A 12627-nucleotide genomic window follows, 5' to 3' on the forward strand; every position below is an offset into this window, starting at 1 on the left:
AGAGGCAGACAATGGCAAGCACCTACCCAAAGAGGTAGTGAGGATAGTTCACAGCCTTTCAGAAAGCAGAACCAATGACTTTCCCCTTTGCATGCCAAGCAAGGCTCAAATGGTAGCACCTTTAGGCGGGAAACTGGCACTATTTTCAAAAAATTGGCATATTGTCACAAAAGACAAATGGATCCTGGACATTATAGACAGAGGCTACAGATTCCACTTTCACACCCTTCCAAAAATGAGAGGCATGCCAAACCTGCCACACAATCAAAGGGCAGAGGCACAAAAACAAATTTCAGATCTCATGGACATGAAAGCTATTCAAGAGGTACCTGCACAAGAACAGGGTCAAGGTTTTTATTCCAGACTATTCCTGGTACCAAGGAAGGGCAAAGATTGGAGACCTATTTTGGACCTATCCATCCTAAACACTTTTTTACTCGTGCCAAAATTCAAGATGCTCACATTACAGCAGCTTCTTCCCATGCTGGGCAAGGAGTCTTGGCTGGTAACATTGGACCTCAAGGAGGCATACCTGCATGTCCCAATCAGACAAGATTGCAGAAGATACCTCAGATTTCTTGCAGGTTCAACACATTATCAATTCTCTGCATTGCCCTTTGGCTTATCTACTGCACCCAGAGTGTTCACGAAATGCCTGGCATCAGTAATTGCCTACTGCAGACTACAAGGGATACAAATGTACCCATATCTGGATGACTGCCTGATCCAAGCGGACAGCAAGCACATACTTCTGAAACATCTGGCTTTTGTAATAAGGTTGTTGAATTCCCTGGGATACACAGTCAACAAAAAGAAATCAAGGCTACTACCATCTCAAACAATAATTTTCCTGGGTGCCAACTTGGATACAAACACCCAGATGGCCTACCTCACGCCAGAGAAACAAGGGCAACTAACTCAATACTTCAGAAAAATGGCAACTTTCACCAGGCTGACTGCAAGGAAAATCCTGCAGGCTCTGGGATTCATGGCATCTTGCATCCTACTAATCCCATGTGCAAAGCTGCATATGAGGAAACTTCAATGGTACCTGAAAAACCTATGGTCTCAGCACAGCCACAGCTTGGAAACAATAATACCACTAATTCCATGTCTTCAAAAGGAATTTCTGTGGTGGGCTCAAGCATGGCAAAGAAACACAGGTCTCCCATTCTGCAAGCCTCAAGCAAGCAAAATCATTACTACAGATGCCTCGGATTATGCCTGGGGGGCACACATGGCAAATCGGTGCATTCAGGGCAGATGGTCCCAAAAGGAAAAGCACCTACACATCAATCAAAAGGAAATGCTAGCAGTAGTAAATGCTATTATAGCTTTCAAAGACCTGCTGCATCCAGGCCAGCTATTGATAAGGACAGACAACACCACAGTAATGTGGTACATAAATAAACAGGGAGGAACTCATTCATACCCCCTATGCAGGCTAGCCATGTCTTTTTGGAACATGGCTCTAGAATTGCAAATTGAGCTTCAAGCATTGTTCCTGCCAGGCAAGGAAAACACGCTGGCAGACAACCTAAGCAGAAATATTACAGATCCACACGAATGGAAGTTGCATCCTCAAGTTTTTTCAAAGATAATTCAAGCATGGGGAAGGCCAGACAAAGATCTCTTTGCCTCCCACAGAAATCACCAATTGGCAAAATTCTGCTGAAGGACCTTTCATCCACAGGCCTGGAAAGTAGACGCACTCTCTTTCAGTTGGACAACAATGACAGTCTATGCCTTTCCACCTCTTCCTCTGCTCTCCAAAGTTCTATTAAAAACCAGAGCAGACAGACCACAATTGATTCTCATCACTCCAGACTGGCCAAGGCAACACTGGTACCCACTCCTGAGGAGCCTGACGCATTCCCCACCATGGATCCTGCCTCTAATGCCTCTTCTACTGACTCAGCACAACTTCAAAACTCTTCACAGTCAGCTGAAAACACTCAATCTAGCCACATGGAAGATTCCTTAAAATCACAACAGACCCTACTCTCCAAGGAGGTACAGGATGTCATTTTGGAGGCCAGAAGACCTTCTACTAGAAAAGCCTACTCCGCCAAATGGAAACGGTTTTGTGCTTGGAATGAGAAAAAGGGCCAGAACCTTGGAATACTGAATTTACCTCAAATATTACATTACCTAGCTGAGATGCTAAGCAGTGGACTTTCATTCTCTTCCATCAAAATCCATGCCTCAGCCATTTCTGCAGAATACAACACTGATCCTCCTTTATTCTCTCACCCCCTCTTAAGACAGTTCCTCAGAGGGGCTAAGAATATTAAACCCCCAAGGAAACAACCAGTGCCTGCTTGGGATCTCAATTTCATTCTAGAGAAACTGACTTTGCCTCCTTTCGAGCCAGCTGCCTCATCAGAACTACAATATTTGTCCTGGAAAACAGCCTTCCTGCTGGCTATCACCTCAACTCACAGGGTTTCTGAACTACAATCCCTCATGGCTGTGCAACCTTTCATCATTTTCCATCAGGACAGAATTTCCTTACGAACCAACCGTTCCTTTATGCCAAAGGTAGTATCCAGGGTAGCCTTGAATCAGGCTATCCACTTACCTACCTTTTACCCCAATCCTCAAAACAAAGGGGAGAGGCTACTACATTCTTTGGACATTCACAGGCAACTACGCTATTATTTGGACAGAACAAAGCCTTTCAGAAAATCAGAGCAACTCTTTGTGTCCTATGCTACAGGGGCGCAAGGGAAGCCTATTTCCAAATAGACAATCTCAAAGTGGATAGCCCACTGCATACGCTTTTGTTACTCTCTTCATGGTAAAACTGTACCTGCAGGCATAAGGTCTCACTCCACTAGGGCCACAGCTACCTCTGCAGCTTTCCTCAGGGGGGTTCCTACCAAAGATATTTTGGAAGCTGCCACTTGGAGTTCTGTGCATACTTTCTCCAAGCACTATCACCTGCCTTTACACTCCAAATCTAGAGCAGGTTTTGCCACTGCAGTTTTGCAGGGCATCCTAGCTCCTCCTAGTTCCACCTAGTGCCTACTACCCTTATTTTAGCTTTGGGATTCTACCCATCTGTTATGACTGCAGCTGCATGCACGATGAACATAGTACAGTTTTGTACCTATCATAAATGTAGATGTTCGAGTGTTAATACAGCTGCAGTTCAAGTTTCCCTCCCTCCTTCCCCTCTGGAACAGGCCTAATGGCTAACACCTCCTCATACAACCTGATTGGGGTATTCTTTTATGGTGTATTTGCTTGCAACTACTGTTTTGTGATTATACTGCATTGCATTATTGCATAAATTTATGTATTGCCTTCCTTCTGGGGGCACCTGACATCTGGGGCAAGAAAAACTGAAGAAAATGGCATCGGCTGGTTCTTTTATACCCCTGTCACACTGACGTCAGGGAAGAAGCGACGACAACCGACGCCGGACCTAGACTTTGGAATTCGGCCAACCGAGGACCCGCCTGACGGCAGGAAAACCCATCTGTTATGACTGCAGCTGTATTAGCACTCGAACATCTACATTTATGGTAGGTACAAAACTGTACTTTCCCACAATTCCCATTTTTTCCTATGTAGTTTGCTCCTGCCCTTTTCTAAAGATCTCAATTTGAGTTGTTTTATTTCTGTTACTATATTCATTACTTCCAGTATAGTTGGTTAAAGATTTTGATTTCCATTTTCTAGTAATTTCTTTTTTGGCAGCCACCATATTTAGACACAGCAAAGCCTTACCATGTCTAGGCAATTCCAATTCTGTATCATAGCTCAGAAAAATCATCTCCCTCATCAGACCAATCTGCCTACCCAGCATCTCCGACATGCATCCCGTAGGGAATGCTTAGTACACCAACTCACCGCACTCGAAGAAAATATGCTCCTAAGTACCTCTTTCTCCCCTGTCATACCTCCAACATTTGCTCTCTACCTGAGGAAAAATTGTTTCTTGTTTTTTTAAAAAAAGGCAGGAATTGAATAATTTATGCACTGTTACTTGGGTTATATGATATATAGCGATATATCTTAAGTATAATGTTTGTAAACATGGACTTGTTAATACAGTTTGATTACTTTTACATAAATGTAAATTTGCCTATGTCACGAGTGATAATTTAGTAAAGGTGTTAAAAAAATTACAACCATCCCTTTAAAGTATGACTATGACCCTGCAAAAACTAACCTGTAAGAACAGAAACAGCAATATCACCAATGCTATTGATCCCCAGCTCCAGCCCAGCACACTCCAATAAACTACAGACTCTATGAACTAAAACCTAATACCCTATTCCCCCGCTCCTTAAAACAGGATGAGATTTAAATCAATCAGTACACACCAATCTTTAACTTGACAAATGGTGTTCCATGTAGTAAATAAAATCATTACGTGTGCATTTTCTTTTAGAAGTCTAACAGTGATTCAGTGTCTTTTGCACGTTCTCCCTCCTCTGTGTATATTTAAGTAATGGGACTGTGAATTTGTAGGAAGCCTCTCCCCCTGCAAAAATAAATAAATAAAACACTTTTAAAGTTTTCTGATTAGCTAAAGCTTCAACCATTTTCCCATTTTAGTCTGGTTGAGGCTTCAGGTAGTTGGAACAAGGGGAAATATAGGGGAGCCACTGAAATGGGACTGTGTGGTGTCTGCTTGTAATACTTTAGGCTTTTCATCAGTAGTACTTACAGCTGAGATGCTTTTTGCACTTTAACTTTGCTTACAAGTCAGTGTTAGACAAGGTAATTCTGGCTATACAGCCTTCCATTTGAGTATATTACTCTTGGTCATGCACACAAATTATACTCACCTTTCAATGAAATGCTATTTCCTTAAATTACTAAACTGTCTAAAAAAAACAGTTTCCTTTTCCAGTTGGTGAAACAAACAAAATAAAATGGAAAAAATGCTAGCTTGCAGACTTATTATCTTTGCACAGTTGCACTGTGAGGGAAAGGGAGTTTAGTACTCTAATGTCTAGGTCGGGGTTAAGGACAGGGGTAGGGTTAGGGTAATACAAATGAGTAAGGGTGGGCAAGGGGGCTTAGTGTTTATAGGGAAAAGAGATGAGTATGGAGACTGGGGGAAAGGGATGGGCACAAGTGCACTGCAACACTGCTAATAGGGATTAATAAATCAGATAATGCCTATTGTAAAGAAAGAATAGTTGTGTAAAATCTTACCATAACCATAGATGTACTTCTCTTCCATATTGCAGTATTCACCATCTTTGGGTTATTCTCTGCTTAGCTACCCAAATGTCCAGCCAGTATACAAAAGATTTAGTCACTGCAAGGTACGTGGGATTTCTAAAATTGGCTGTAGGGTGCAAGGGTCATAAAAGTGACATCTGCACGTACCTTTCCTCAGAACTGAACGCCCAGGTCGGACCCCAGTCCCAGGAAAGCTGCAAAATCCCTGTGTCATCCAAAAGGGCATTTTATATATATATATATATATATATATATATATATATATATATATATATATATATGTATTTTACACAAATATTCTATGTCCTTCTATTCCCATATTGCAGTATTCGCCACCTTTGGGTGAGTGCCAAAGCCCAAAGGGAAGAAGAGAAGGGTGGAAGGGAACTGTTTTCCAAGAATCTATGCAGGATTGCCCTAGCAAACACTGCTGTAGACCTGGAAATATGGTCCAGTTTGTAATATTTTGTAAAGGTATGGTAGCTACCTCTAGAATGGAAGCAGTGTCCAGCCATTTGTACAAGGCTCCATAAGAGGCCATGGCTCTAACAGAGTGGGCTTTAATCTTTGAGTTTAAGTGTTTTCCATGGTTGGTGTAACAAAAGGAGATGGCCCAGGAAATCCATGCAGAAATGGTCTGTTTTGTCACTGCCTTTCCTAGAACCCTGGGATGAAAGGAGACAAACAATTGTTCTGATCCCCTAAGGGACTTGGTATTGTCAAGGTAGAATCTTAGTTGTCTGTGAACATCTAGGGAATGCAGGACTCTCTCACTGTCATTTTTGGCATGTGGAACAAAAGGTGAGGAAGTGAACACACTGGTTCAGGGACATCTCATGGACCCCCTTAGGTATGAAGGATGGGTTGGTCCTTAGGGTCACTCTATCCTTGTGGAAGATTAGAAAAGGTGGGGTGGCCATGAGAGCCTGGAGCTCTGACACTCTCCTGGCTGATGTCAAGGCCCTCAAAAGCACAGTCTTCCAAGTGTAGTATTTTAGAGAGCTTCTGTAAAATATAGTTCAGGTCCTGTGGGGGTGGGACTGGCCTCCAGGGAGCCCTGAGGTGCAGTACTCCCTTAAGGAATAACTTCTCTGGAAGGCGGCGGGCAAGAGGAGGGTCAATAGGCAGACAAACCGAAATAGCAGCTAGGAGGGCCTTAACAGAAGAATAAGCCAGCCCTGCTTGCAAAAATTCACACAGGTAGGACAGCACTAAAGGGACCTCTCCTTGAAATGGGCCTAGCTATCTTTGAAGACACCAAATGGAGAAAATCGCCTAATATTGGGTTTCCTGGCCTCTTGTAGGATATTAAGCACACCCTCAGTGTAAAGGTGTCTGAAAGGGATCAAAACTCTATAACCCACAGGTTTAGGTTCAGAGAATCCAAGTGGGGATGGATTAGGGATCCCTTGTCCTGTGTGAGAAGGTCCGCTCTGTGAGGTAACTCTAAAAGCAGCTTATTAACAGAGCAGAACCTGAGGCTTCTGCAGCAGCAAGAAGCAGTGTCCCTGGGTGGGCAGGCTTTGTGGTCATGGTTAGGCCTCTACCAGAAAAGGCAGAGGTCATGAGCATCCTTATGGGGGATCTGACGTCTGCACCTACACTTTCCTTTCCTGAATGACATGAACCTAAGCAGGCATGCCGTAACTCAAAAAGAGAAGAAAATGACCCCAAAGGGGTACTTATTTAAATTTGAAGATCCGATGACAGAGATGGCTGCAACATCTGATGTTCAACTGGTGGCAGAGAAGTTCTGAGGAAAAGTATGTGGAGACTTCACTTTTATGGCCCAGGCACCCTACAGCCAATGTCAGATGTCCCACAAACCTTGTAGTGACTAAAACATTTGCATACTGGCCGGATGTTTAGCTAAGCAGAGGATAACCCAAAGGTGGTGAATACTGCAACTTGGGAATAGAAGAACATTGGAAGAATCATGAGAGCAGGGTAGTTAGCGTAATATTTTTTTAAGTCATTGTATAACTGTTGTAGCCTTTTCAAATACTTTCTTCACGTGACAGGTCATGCTTGAAGGACTGTACATGATAACTAGTAGGAAAAGCATAGTTAAATAGTAAAACAATTAAGAGTAAGCCATTCACTAATCATCTTTTTTATGTCAGCAATTTTTTTAGTGAAAGTACTTAACCAAAAACAGATTTAATATTCCTGGAATTTACATTTTCTACAAATCTCAAGGGCATGGAGTTAATGTGTGAAGGTCGGTGTGGTTTGCTGAATGCTACATTGCTGCTAGCTCCACAGCACAGTGGCTGTTCCCCAAATACAGCCCAAATGAGTTTAGTTAATGCCCCATGCAGTGACTAAGAGAGACAGGGAGAGGAGAACTGAGTGCCTGCTTGCCCAGACTTTGAGAGTGGATCCTGTTGCAAAAGCACTTTCTGGGGGTTGTCTGAGATGTGCACCTTATGTATATATTTATGTATTCATGAACCAGGGTAGAACACTGATCCAGCTGGACTATTTTCATGTTCAGCCCAGGAGAAAATAAAAATAAAAAATAAACATTTCAGTTGTACAAATATTACAATTAGTACATTTAGCTTATAGATTATAATACATTTTATACAGATATCTGCAGGTATCCAGGAAGATCAGGTATATAATAAAAGTTACAAGATGAAGACGTGTTTTAAATGTAGATAATCATAACAAAGAATGTTTTTCAATCCAAAACAAAATGTAAAATTGTCCAGATATCCAAGGCAACCCAAAAATTTTTATGAAAGATGAAACAAATATAAGTGAAACTAACTAACAGCGGGAGAGAAGTAAGAGCATGTGACACCCTGATCCCATGTGCGAAATGGGAAATGGGGCTGAGGATGAATGGGTGGATGGATGGAAACATTTCTTAAACCCCCACTAGGTGATGGCCACAATCACTTTACTCATATTTACCTTTCTGTGTGTTCTCAGAAGCCAGGGTGAGGGTGGAACAAATGACCTGGCAAGGAATGGGAACTTGATGGCCACCAGGGAGGGAATTACAATAAGGGATAAAAAAAATATTCAAAAGTACATAGCTTAATGCATTTTGTCAGAAATCTGGAAGAACTCATTGTCACAGTTTTCCCAACTATTGAGTTTGTTTTGAGCCTCACTCGGAGTAGTAAGGATGTGAGGGGTCATTAGACAAGAAATAAACATCATATTGATATTTGTTCATCTGAATGACTTAAAGCTAAGCAGTCAGCATGGTGCCTTATCTTAAGTCTCAGTACACCAACACCAGTTTGGAGATGTTTATTAACCAGGGTAAGGATCAGTCACATAATGTTTCCAAAGAAGAAATCTCAACCACTGGACAGTTTTGTTTCAGGCTCCTCCATCCTTGTGCCATTTATAACAATAGCAGTTGGGAGAGGAGCATTTGGAGGCTAGTTATTTTAATGTTCACACAACTGTACACATCTGTTATCCTAATGGTTAAAGAAATATAGCAGCTGTTATAAGAAGGGCCAATTTATTGCAAGTGGATAGAATTCCACTGGTAATAAATAACAAGAATAATGACAGAAAAATTAACTAATAAAAAATGTCACTGGCTGTTTCAGAATAGACATTAATGCACTGCGTTTATCATTTAGGCATTCTTTTGTTTGTCTTTGTCTTTTCAGCTTTTCCCGGTTAGGGGCTGACACAGTGGAACTCCAGCCCGCTAATGATTGACAGTAGATTTTTATGGTGCCGAGTTGCCAGCTCGGCACCCAACCTTCAGCGAAGGCACGTCCATTTACGCATGTCTTTCGGAGGCCACTCGACCGCAGGAGGACATGCAGACTCCACACAGAAGGCACTCCAACCATGAATCGAACAGGAGAACCTCTTGCTGTGAGGCAACAATGCTACCGCTGTACCACCGCAGCTTATCATTCTTTTGTGTGGTACTGAATTGCCACTATACATTCTCAGCACTGAAGTCAAAAGCAGAGGCCATAGAAGTCTGCGAGGTTTCAATATGCGTAAGAAAGGTCAGACCAAGGGGAGCTACACACAGTCAGCTCCTTTGGCACAGACTTTGGGTAAACTTGTGTCTGTAGCCCACAGGATTTGGGTTTGATTAGCAATCTAGGTGCTGGAGGTGGTGACAAGGGAAGGATATGAGTGAGTGAGTGGCTGATCAGAGTACTACTCCAGTAAATAAACACATTTCATTGTGATCTCTAATTTACCATTATCATTGTATGCGCTATAATAGTAATTATAGTAGTAATGCTTCTCAAACACTGAGTGCTGGATTTTCTTTTTTTATATAGTTTGTTCAATATAGTGTAAAATGTTTGTATATTCAGAGAGCATTATAATCTACTTTACACATTAACACTGTCAGGGTCTCTTTGATTTCAAGCTGAAATCCAATGACGTCCAGTTCAGAAAGAAGTCCTGATCATGGATAGTTTCATGCCTGTGTGGAAGGGTGCTTTTTTATCATAATAGCAGGTATTCCTGTATTAGACCCTATGTAATTAGTAATAGGGAATATTTCTATAGGCTTGGTTTATTTATTTAATAAGGTATACGTCCGTAAACAGGTCTGCATTTAGGGAGAGATCGGTAAATTTCTGAGAAAAAATGATAGTGTTGTGCATATATCATTGCAATTGAGAGGCATGAGTAAGAGCAGGTTGCAGGTTAGAGCAAACCATTTATACTGAGATTTATAATAGTCCACAGTAGATCATAAAACCTCCGGGTCAAATCTGAGACACGGGTCAGACTCTCCTGTTGCTTAGTGTTACACAGAAAGATTTCCAGCATACATATTAAGTTTTGTGCATATGTACTATAGACACATTGAGACTGTTGTTGTGGATGGTCTATGCAGCTACAGTCTATCTGTCCAATATTAAAACATCACAGAACAATGCAGATGTTCCAAGTGGCCACATGGAAAAAGCTGAAGCAACTAAAACAACTATACATTTTTGCAAAGTAACTATGAGCATGTATATGTAATTCCAGTAGTGAAAACAGTACATTATACAACCCTTGACAGTTGTGTAAGGATTTTATTTACTTTTTTTTGTGTCATTGACTCATATGAGCAAATTGTGAGAGGATAATGTTAACAGCTTTACTGGAAAATATAAAATATGAATAGCAAGTTAAATTAAATGCAGGGTAGCCACCAAAGCTTAATGTCAAAATTAGTATTAAGGGTCTTTTGCTAGTAGAAAGTATGTCAAACTGATGTGTTTTTAAGAGAATTTTGATTTGTTTATTAATATGATGTAATTTTAGTGGTTCTAGTATTTAAAACATGTGTGTAGTAAAGTCTTTTATTCTGATGGAGTCTGTTATCTTTATGCAATGAATGTGCTAAAACAAAATTAAATGTTTTGCTTGGTGGTTTCCATTCCTTGTGAATTACGGATATTTTGATAATGTTAAAATGTACTTACCCAGCTACACTCTGAGCTACTAGGATAGCCGTACCGTAATTTGACATTGTGATGGAGTCTTCTTGCTAGGGCATTACTTCTGTGTAACTATACAAAGTTCCAACACCGATCCTTACCACTCAATGTTATTCAAGGATTAAGTAATAAAATGAACAGTGACTTTGAGAGGATGTTAAAAAAGAAAAATCAGTAAAGATAACGTTAACTTAGACTTCTGCTGCTACTAAAAAGAGGGGGTAACAAGACAAATAAAGTGTTTATAACACAACAAATAAGGATGGGATGATGCAGGTAGATATTAGAGGGCTACACTTGCTTCAGTATAATGTGAAGTGAGTCGGAAATATAGAGAGCAAAGTAACTGGTAAGGACAAATTGTGTCAGTGTATAATTAATTGCACGTGTTCTGTTTTGCAAAAGTTTAAGGTACTTATTTAAAAATAATAAGGAAAAGATGATCAAAAATAAGTACAGAGCGTTTACTTAGGGAATAGTTGTAAATTTCCATCAATCTTAATAAAATCATGGGCCTTTTTTCTGCAGCCTTGTTTGTAATGTTTTCATTGTACCTTCAGATTACGTATCTTAGCTTCTTTTTTCACTGTCTTGGTATAATAGCAACCAAATGAAGCTCTACAATATTGTACTCATGCTAAGGCTCTTGCTGACACTACTGGAATAATGTAATCATGATCAAGCAATGTGTACTTTATAAGCTTCTGCCCTTATAATGGTAAAATAATTAGGGCGATAGAGAAAAGGTCCCTCTAAAACTGAGGTGCAGTGAAGTGTAGCATCTGCTTTCGTCTGCTAGTAGAAAGAACAGAAAGTGACACTGAGCACCTAGTGTGTGCATGGTGAGTGTGTGTGCATGCATGTGCGTGTGTGTGTGTGTGTGTGTGTGTGTGTGTGTGTGTGTGTGTGTGTGTGTGTGTGTGTGTGTGTGTGTGTGAGGCTACTGCAAAAAACTCAGCACTTGGAGTCAGCAAATGGTTTAAAGCATATGTTTTGCCACTGCAGGTTGACAGTTAATTTAGTGGTTCTGTATCCATCTGTCTGCTAAAGATTAAAGAGGGATTTTCCAATTTGTTCAACTTCATCTAAATATTAATAATAAAAGTAATAATAATAAAAATCCCAGGTGATTTTCTCAGTACACTAGTGCCCCAGTGCACTGAGCTACACTTACAGGGTCCCTACTTCTTTTTGCTTTAAGGAACTGGAAAGTCTCAGTGATGCTGTGGTGAATGATGGGTAATTTTGCAACCTGTGAACTAGTCTGGCCAACTTGAAACAGACTTAGACTATTTGTTATTTAGTCTTGTTATGTGCCATGCATTATTGCAGTTGTAATAGGCATTGTTCTGGCAGAAATGGTAATAAATCCTATATTAAAGATACTGTATTTGGAAAGTATGTCAATTCTCTAGGTGCATATTTGAGTTTGTTTGTAACTTGGAGAAACTTGATGTTTATGGGGAGACCACATAATAAGAATGTTCTGTCAGTAGGAGAGAATCAGCAAAATCCACATACACAATGTTTTGTGTCATACGTTTTGAAAACATCTTGATGCAGGGTATTTTTGTGCAAACATTATAGCTATAACAACAGTGTTACTTTAGTGCACTGCAAGTCACTTGCAGGAAATTTATCATTGCAGAAAACATGCCTAAAATGCCAATCACTTCATATCTTCTGTATATAACCTGAAGTTCAGAATGAGTTTGAGAAATTATCTAGCAAAGATAAGAATTAAGGTGATAGTTGTATGTTTTCCTCCCCAAATTAACCTTTTTGCTACTGAAATGTACACTACTCTAATCATGGACATGGCATGTTCTCTACAGAAAGGATAATACAATGCAGTTATTACAGAAGAATAAACTTTTTCCTTACAGGTATTGGGGTTTTCAGGGTTTTGAACTATAGCATACTATATTGCTACTTACTGTTGCATGTTTTATCAGACATCACCAAAGTATATTGTATGAAA

The 12627-nt window shown here is 40.4% G+C and overlaps 1 protein-coding gene across 4 annotated transcripts in view; it reads left to right on the forward strand.

The window, feature by feature from the left end:
* The window catches only part of KLHL29 (kelch like family member 29), a 2735259-nt gene that overhangs the window by 2048267 nt on the left and 674365 nt on the right, over positions 1-12627 (forward strand). The window lies entirely within an intron of this gene.

This window comes from Protopterus annectens, chromosome 2.part1 (genome assembly GCF_019279795.1).
Source record: "Protopterus annectens isolate FY-2018-M chromosome 2.part1, PAN1.0, whole genome shotgun sequence".
In the NCBI taxonomy this organism is placed as follows: Eukaryota; Metazoa; Chordata; order Ceratodontiformes; family Protopteridae; genus Protopterus; species Protopterus annectens.